At 44.3% G+C, this 9,323-nt stretch overlaps 1 pseudogene; it reads right to left on the bottom strand.

Annotated features, from left to right (window-relative positions):
* Window positions 1-7,064: 7,064 nt before the first annotated feature.
* On the bottom strand, window positions 7,065-9,076 carry LOC141816814 (uncharacterized; annotated as a pseudogene).
* Between the last annotated feature and the right edge of the window lie 247 nt (window positions 9,077-9,323).

A 9,323-nucleotide genomic window follows, 5' to 3' on the forward strand; every position in this document is an offset into this window, starting at 1 on the left:
GTAGAAAGGCATGCAATGGTTTTATAACACTTTTCTAATTTGGGAAAGGTTACCTATTCATCATCCGAAGATGATGAAACCGCGGTTGAGCTTGATTCGTCCATGCTTTCGGAATCTGATTCTTCTACCGCCATGAGAGCCACATTCCTAGTGCTCTTTTCTTCCTTCTCCTCCTCCGATGAGCTTGATGAAGTCTCATCCCAAGATGCCTTCAATGCCTTCTTCTTCTTGGCCCTCTCCTCTTTCCTCTTGAGCTTGGGACACTCGCTCCGGTAGTGTCCTTTCTTGCTACACTCATAACACGTCACATTAGATAAATCAAGATTATTGTCATTGGTCTTACCTTTACCCTTGTATCGTCGGCTCTTCCTCATCATCCTTCTCACAAAGTTGGCCATCTCGCTTGATGATGAGTCTCCCTCGTCTTCGGATTCGGAAGATGAAGAAACCTCCTTCTTCTTGTCTTTCTTCTTCTTCTTCCCATCCTTGCTCTTTTCTCCTGCAACAAGAGCAATACCTTTCTCTTTTTGACCTTTGTTAGCATTATGTGTTGATTCATGATCCAACCTTATTTTGCATATATGATTATGACACTAACCATGCATTTTCATATCCCATGAGACCAGGAGAAGGATCGATAAGTGAACCCAATTTTTCGACCTATAAGGACTGAGACTTGAGGGGTTGTTCACAAAAATAGTTCAAAATCTCAAGAGAGCACCATTGACTATCATAGAGCTTAATGGGTTTACTTTGATTCGGCATCACGAAGTAAGGGATAGCACATAAAGGACTGTGAGGCATTGTGATAGGAGTCTCCCTAAAAAATGATCACTTTAGTAAGGTTACCTTGAAAGTATGCGTCACGTTTAGATAGACACACTAGTATTATGCCTAAAGTTTATATCGGTCACCTCGAGATAGACCATCTTCATGCATATCAACATTGAGGTAAGAGAGTGAATAATATTTAGGAATAGCCTACTTCATGATTGTGATTAGTACTTGATTTACAGTCTATGTGAGATTGATATTTTATTACTTGACAATAACATGCACTTGCGAATTTGGCACATCACTGGACTTTCTTTTAGCAAGACATCCGGTCAATCTTGACCTCTTTGGACTTTACTTTTGCCAAACATCCGATCAACCTTGACCTGTCTAAACTTTTCTCTTGTCAAGCATCAGTCAACCTTGACTTTTTTGGACTTTTTTCTTTATTAGTCATCCGGTCAACTTTGATCTTACTGGATTTTTTTCTTACTAAGTATCAAGATTACATTGACTTACTTGGATTTTTTTTTCTTTGTCAATAATCTTGTCAACCTTGACCTGACTGGATTTTTTCCTTACTAGTCATCCGGTCAATTTTGATCTGACTAGACTTTTCATTTATTAGTCATCCGATCAATCTTGATCTAATTAAACTTTTCTTTAGTAGTCATCTGATCAATCTTGATCTGACTAAATTTCTTACTTAACTAGGTCGATTTTAGCCAGACTCTATTAAATATATTGTCAAACAAACATCAAAACCCTACAGGTCGATTATACCAATAGATTGCCGCCATGGTTTGCTCTATTTCTTCTATCGTCGTCGAAGCACACAACATTGATTAGTCTTCTTTGCAATTGCATCCTGCTGCTCAATAAAGGTAGGAACAATTTCGAGGGGTTGCTCAATGATTTGAGACGGACTTTCCAACCTTGGTCAACTCAGTCAACGTCATTCTCTCACCCATCGATCTCCGTCGATGTTGCTGAGTGCATATTTTTAGCCCGATGACAATGTTGTCCGACCTCTTCCTCTCCCTTCCCGTGGGTATAAGTTGTTGATATTGCTGTTTCCAAACAAAGAATTGTAGTTTGCAAGTTCTCTATGCAACGATGTGGAAAAAATGTTCGACATAATGTCTAAACCAAACTAGCATAGGATGCTCTATCAGATTAGCCGTCTCATCTGTCCTCCAGTTCAAACTTTAGGTGATACCCCAAATTGAGACAAAGGTTTGCTGCTATCAGCTTGTTGGGTATTTTTTTCTGCTATCACTTGCAAGTCATGGACTTTATCATGGCCGCATTTAATTTATTTTTTAATAACAATATCATCTAGCAATTTATATGATGAGTATTTTTTTCTGCCATGCTCAAATCAGGATGAACATATCTAGTACGGTTATTTTCTTACTAAATTATTCTTTTGGAAGTTTTGGGTATTTTTTATTAAGCTATTCTTTTGTAGGTTTTCATTACTTCTTGTGTTTATGATTTTTACCAAGAGAAACACCAGCGAAAGTCTATTTCCCATATGAATTAACAATGCATCAAGTTAGTTTATGTTCATCAAAGATGACCTTCTGTGATTCAAAGTTTTATGTGGAGACTCTTTTGCCTCTTAGACTAATGATATATCAAGTGAAAGTAGTTTTAAATTCAGCTTCAGAGTTACAGATTTGTATGAAGCAATTACAAAAATCAAATATTCATAGCACTGTTTGGAAACAATCCTTGTTTGGTGGCTCAGCTTATCAGTAACTATATCAGAAAATATTTTAGAAATCTACTATTTGGCACGTTATGTTGTATAAGTTCTTTTTCAACCAAAATATAACAAAGAGTGTTAGTGTCAGTCCTTAGTGCCAATTATGAATTAGACTCAAGTCAAAGGGCACCCCAAATGAAGAGTTCAATTAGCTATGCTCTTCCAGAAGTCGCTAGTGTAACATGCTATGATGGCTATGAAGGAATATATCCCCAAATCACACCATTGCAACAAGATGCTTTAGCACTTAAGACAAGCATCATCTTCATCTTCATCTGCTTCTGTTTTATTATGAATGCTTTTGCAAGTGCAATTGAGGAGAACATCAAGGTCAACTCCTGAAACAGATATACAACCTCTACAGAAATGCAAATTTAAGAAATTATCAGTTACTTCAAAAGTCTTAACTCCAGCAGAGTTAGTCTTTAGTTTACTGATGGCACCTCTTTCGGGGACAAAAGCACAAACACTCGTGATTTCTTATTTGCTCCTTTTATAATTCACTTGTATTATTAATTTGATAATCTTTTCCGTACTGCTTTTACCCCTTCACTGTCTAAGATAGTGCAAACTTTTCTCTATCAGACACAGAATCGCCTATAAATTTTCCTCTATTAGGATAGAGTCGTCTATAACTTTTTTTCTGTCAGGGACAAAGTCAACTATAAATTTTTCTCTGTCAATGACAGCGTTGCCTATAAATTTTTCTCTGTCAAAGACAAAGCCGTCTATAAATTTTCCTCTATCAAGAGCAGCACCGTCTGCATATTCTCAAAAACAAAATCACCTATAGCATATATTCCTATGTCATGGACAGAGTTGTCATTTATTCTTCCAACTAACACTTAGTCGTAAATTGATTTTTCGCCTTGAAAGTTCATGGCATCATCTTCACACCAACATCTCAACCATATTGACCCTAATGTCAAGGATCTCAGAGTAGTTGATGCATTAATTGTCCAGTCAATCGGACTACGTCCTTCTTTTACTAGAGTTGAAGGAGATTCTTGTGATGCGAAGGTAAGTAATAGGTTCCACGTGGCAGACCCTTGACTAGGTCAATATAGAAGCAACGTAGAACAAGGTTAGATTTGGTCAATATAATTAAGAGCTATGTGGTAGGTTTTGAACTCTCGACTTCTCAAACTCTCAACATGCGAAGAGATGCAATAAATAAAGGGGCACAATGATTATTACAACAACCTTTATGGGATGCATCCTTTGGTCTTCTTTCCAAGAGGTATGTCTTTTAGACTTATCTTCTTATATAAGATTAGGGAAGGGAAGCTCTAGAAAGTGGCTATGTTATGTATGATCATCTATGATTTTTCCATCCACTTTTCTACTCTGATTTGAAGGGCAAAGCCAAAGTGCCCCTTGCCCTTCTACTTTTAATCTCTTATTAAGTCTTTTCGGTAGTGACTATTTTTTTTGACAATTAATTCTTTGATAGATGATTTTTGGATGGCCGACTCCTCTAGTCAATTTTTACGGTCAACTCCTTCAACTGATCCTACATGGCAAAACTATTGCTAGTTCATTATAAAAGTCGATCATAGAAGATTTGTCAAAAATTTAATCCACTGTCAGACCGGAACATTAAAGGATAATTGTCTTTTCTTTTCCCATACTCTCAAGCTACTCTTGGATGTCATCTCTCTCACTGTTCTAACAGGAGGTCAAAGAAAGACTACTGCTTCAGTGGGCCAAAGCCATGTCGTTTCACTAGGAAGAAGCTAAAAAGTAATGGCTGGTTGTCTGTAATAGGAGGACATGCATGCAGATCAAAAATAGTAGCTCGATACGATAATTCGGAGCCATGGCACATAAACTTCAGGTCAGACTTTAAGGCACCAAAGCCTCAACCTTTGACCAGAAACACTCCCAATGGCTTCTTCCTCTACACTGTGGCTGAATGGCATCCAAAGCTACACCACATGAAAACGGTCATTCATGGCAAGTTCATGGTCTCTGGAGCATTGGACTGGAATTGGATGCCTTATGTCTCTGGCTCTCTTCTTCTGTGCACAGGTTGACGCATGTCCTTGGCAAAGAACAAGCTTGTCCAACGTAAAGTCTTGGAATCCAACTGTTCAGGATAAATCCATCGCTGTCATTTGCCAATCAAATGATAAAAGCAGACAATGGCACAAATGCTGCTTCCAGTATCACCAGTGAGCAAGACACTCTGGGACTTCAAAGCCATTGCTGTTCTTTCCGTCTGCAACAAGATCTTCTGGTAAATGAAAATTCTGAAGCGTAAACACCAAGTTTTAACAAGGCCGCAGTCTCAACAGAGATGGAACAGAATATTCTCGTTACTCCTGGCATTCGACCTCACTTCTTGAAGATCAACCTACTTTCCCAAGCACTCCGACCAAACAACTTCTTTTTAATACTTTTTGTGGCCTTTGAGGCCGCCACCAACCAGTGCGATCTGCACTTTGGCGAAATTTGACAGTCAAACACTTGATTTCCTCACTCGACATTTTTCCTACTCAGGCTCAAGAAGCACTGAGACTTTGCAACACTCGAGCGCACTCGAGCAGCTAGAAACGACCCATTCGGGTTAGGTGCCACTCGAGTAACTCGGCTCACTTGGTGCTCGGACACTTTGACCATAGATGTACTATTCAAACTCAGGAAGGCTAGGATCTAAATACTTGACTTTCATCCTACGACATCCCATTTGGACTCAACCAACTCGACAGTTTAGTGACTGGATTGATTCGGCATTCACCTCATGATTTCCCGTTTAGACTTAAAAAACTTAGGAGGCGTTTGGTTTGAAATTTTTTTTCTATTTTCTATTTTCTATTTCTGTTTTTCTATTTTCTGATCTAATTTTTAGAAAATAGAAAATGCGTTTGGTATGGTATTTTATTTTCTATTTTCTAGAAAAGGAAATGGGAAAATACGTTTGGCTTCTGAGAAGCGACGAGCTCGCCTCTGCCAGCCTCTGCGGTGCCTTAGGGCGCACCGAACGAGCCCGCGGGGAGCTTCACCGCCACGATCACGAGCAGCTTCACCTCCGCCCGCCTCCACCAGCCTCCGTGCCCACCTCCGCGCCCGCCTCCGCCTCCGCCTCCGCCCGCGCCTCCGCCCGCGCCCGCGCCTCCGCCCGCGCCCGCGCCTCCGCCTTCGCGCCCGCCTCTGCCTGTGCCCGCCTTCGCCTCTGCGCTTCTCTGTTCCACGAGCAGCTCCACCTCCGCGCCCGCCTCTGCCAGCCTCCGCACCCGCCTCCGTCAGCCTCTACGCCCGCCTCCGCCAGCCTCCACCCGCCTCTGCGACTGCCTCCGCCAGCCTCTGCCAGCCTCCCCACCCGCCTCCGCCAGCCTCCACGCAGCAGGAGAAAAATCGAACGCAGCAAGAGCGATGATACGCGGAGGAGTTACTGTGCCGCGTTTTCCCATTTTCTCATTTCCCTTCTCATTTCTCTTCTCCGATCAGAAAATGATATTTCATTGTTTTCTATTTTCTAAGAGAATGCCTTTTCATTTTCTAGAAAACGACATTAGAAAACGTAAACCAAACAACAACTTCACGGAAATTAGAAAATGAAAATGGAAAAGGCTCCAACCAAACGCCCCCTTGGTCGACTGCTAACTTCCTGAAGGTCAACCTACTTTCCCAAGCACCCCCCGACCGACAACTTCCTTTTCCGAGCACTCGATGACCCACTTAGACCCGACTACCAACTTGTGGGATCTGCACTTGGGCAAAACTTGACGGACAAACACTTGATTTCTTGACTTGGCATTTTTCTCACTCGAACTTTGCAACACTCAAGCACACTCAGGCAACTAGCGATGACCCATTCAAATTAGGTGGCACTCGGGTAACTCGTCTCACTTGATGCTTGGACACTTTGACCATAGAAGTCCTGTTCAAACTCAGAAAGGTCAAGATCTAAGTACTTGACTTTCATCCTATGACATCCCCATTTGGACTCAACCAACTCGACAATTGAGCGACTTGATTGATTCGACATTCACTTCATGATTTTTCATTTTAACTCAGCAAACTCAGTCGACCTTAATTAACTTCTGACAACTACACACCTGATCAATTACCCAACAGCCTTCGACAACTTGCAGAAGGTGACAATTGATCAATGGGCTGACAATATCAGTATACAATCTAATGGTTGTCTTCAGTGCCCTAACTGCCTCTCAAGCGGACAATTGACATCCCACGTGGAGATTTTTTTCCGTCGACTATATGAGAACCGATGGAGATAAGTTAAAGGGGAATGATTTTTTATCACACATAAAGACAACTCTTCTTCACCAACAATCACTCTTCTCTTTCTTTGGCATTTCTTTCTCTCGCATTTACGCAAGCTTCATCTTTTAGCCAGTGATGATTTGACCGTCGGAGGAGCCGTGTCGGCAACACCAACCCTCCAATGATGCACTTTGACTTGTAGGTCATTGAGAGCACACCGGAGGATCGAAATTTCTATTTCAAAGGCAAAGGGAGAGGAGGAGTTCGAGCAGATGAAAAAGGAGACTCCAAGTGCATTCAAATCTTTGTAAGTTTATTGACAGATGTAGTGTACAAAACACAAGGTTTTGTGGACTCAAGGACTCAACACCAGGAACTCCGACTAACACCACCTTTACTTGTTCCTATAAGAACAGGCGTACGCTTGATTCACTAACAACAATGGATAGTCCTCCGGAATAACTAAGAACATTGAATAGAATATATGATCACACAATTGGAAGTAAGTAGACTCATGATGCTCTGTTTCCCTCGGCATCAGTAGATGCCACAGCAGAGATCGCCGACTGACACTGAGGAGATAATGCCGGGGCTGTAGCCGCCTGAGAGTAATACATCTGCAGGCGGGCAACGCCGCCGAATTCATATCCATAATTAATCATCGTTGCCGACGACTGAGACAGATTGGGGTGCTGAACCACATGGTACCCGACTCTGGCGAAGGGATGTGTTTGTTCGGGCGCCATGTGAATTAGTGGCGTTTGTGATGCGCCATTAGCAGGGACCGACACAGCATGTTTTGCCGGGGGAGGCATGGAACTGGGATCCGCCGGATTGTACGTCGCAGGTGGCCGGAGCGGGTAGTAGTACATGGGAATCTGGGGGTCGTATGTGTGGGTTTGCGCAGATTGCTGGATTGCGTGGGAGGCGATCGGGTAGTAAGATGAAGCGGGGATGACGTTGCCGGCGGCAGGGTTGGGTATGAAATGGGGATTCACTGAGATGTACTGTGGATGTTGTTGATGGAATTGCAGATGGAGTTGTGACTGCTGCACTTGGGGCAACTGGTAACCGGCGACACCATTTGCCAGAATCGGAACGTGATTGCTCGGATCCGAGGAAACAGACAGCTCACGGTTTTGATCAGTGGTGGCATTCGAATACAGTATCCTGGAAGAGAGAGATCGGAGCAGTTCTTTTGGCTAAGAGCTTATGCAAATCACAACTTTTCTGCATATTAGATACTAGAAGAAGCGATACCTTGAACCAGGAATAGGGATGGGTGGTTCGTTCGGACTTGGTTTCGTAGGTTGCTGAGGGAGGATGGAGATCACACCCGGATCGTGTTGTTCGTCATCGGAGGAGAAATGTCTGCGAGGGTTTTCGGTGGAGGAGACGGAAGATGCGGAAAGGGGGATCGGTGGAGGGGAAGAAGCAGATCCGAAGGAGGAAGTCGTATCGAGCATCGCCGAGTCAGGGAAGGAGTGAACGTCGTGAGTTTGGCGGGTCTGATCGCCGGAAGATTTCCGCGTGCGGGATCACGAGCGGCTCAGGCCGATCTATGTGGTCCCTTCCGCCACGGCCGGGGATTGTAGCGCCACTTCGGGAGTGCACGGAGGAGTCGTCCTCGAGGCCGAGGAGGCAATTGACGGAGGCGGTGTCAGAGGACAGGCCGCGAGGGAGTCCGTCGATTCCCATTCCATCCATGGCGCTATTGAGCGCGTCGACGAACCAAGTCTCCGACTTGGATTCATCCAGGAGAGACCCAATCGAGGAAGCAGGCGACATATCCGACTTAGATGGAAAGAGGAACAGCCGGAGGCGGGAGGAGCCGGTGGCACCGCCCCCAGCGCCAGAGGAGGAAGCGGCCACGATTCGATCGTACTCCTCCACCATGGTGTCAAGATCCTCATCTGTAGCGACTGAGATGAGCGAGTCGAGGTCCTCGTTGGGGAGCTGGTACTTGAGGGAGAAGGAGCGGCCGCCGAGAAGGTTCTGAGAGAGCTTGGTGGAAACCTCAGCGAGAGAAGATTGGCGGTCCAAGACCACCATGCGGGTCTCTCCGCATAAGTAACATAGGGTCTTATCGCTCGGGCGGGGGAAGATGCGGCCACCGTAGCTGCACATCAAGCGGAGGCGGGTGGCGGCGGTAGTGGGAGGGGGCAAAGAGGGTTCATCCCAGGATTCGCCGGCGCGGGAGCGTAGAGAGGATTCAACATAGTCGGCATGGCTTAGGCCGGCGGTGGCGGTGGCGGCGGCGACGCCAGCTGCCGTTTCCATTAAAGGCATGGCGGGGACGTGGGGATGTGTTGGCGGACGGGGAAAAGGAAGGCAGGTGGGTTTGTTATCTCCGTTGATGTCTGTTTTCCTCATCTCCCTATCATTTTTTTTGGATAATTGTCACATACACCTTAAAAAATGATAAATTTCAACTAACTTTGGGGTGATTCGATTCGGTCTCATGAAAATTTTTCACCGACCACTAAGATAAATTGGGAAGCGCATCTTGAAAATGATCGGCCGTATCCGACGGAAATTTTTCACTATCGGC

Source organism: Curcuma longa, unplaced genomic scaffold (assembly GCF_044706935.1).
Source record: "Curcuma longa cultivar G26 ecotype Majalengka, Jawa Barat unplaced genomic scaffold, ITB_CL_G26_1.1 contig_18255, whole genome shotgun sequence".
Taxonomy (NCBI): domain Eukaryota; kingdom Viridiplantae; phylum Streptophyta; class Magnoliopsida; order Zingiberales; family Zingiberaceae; genus Curcuma; species Curcuma longa.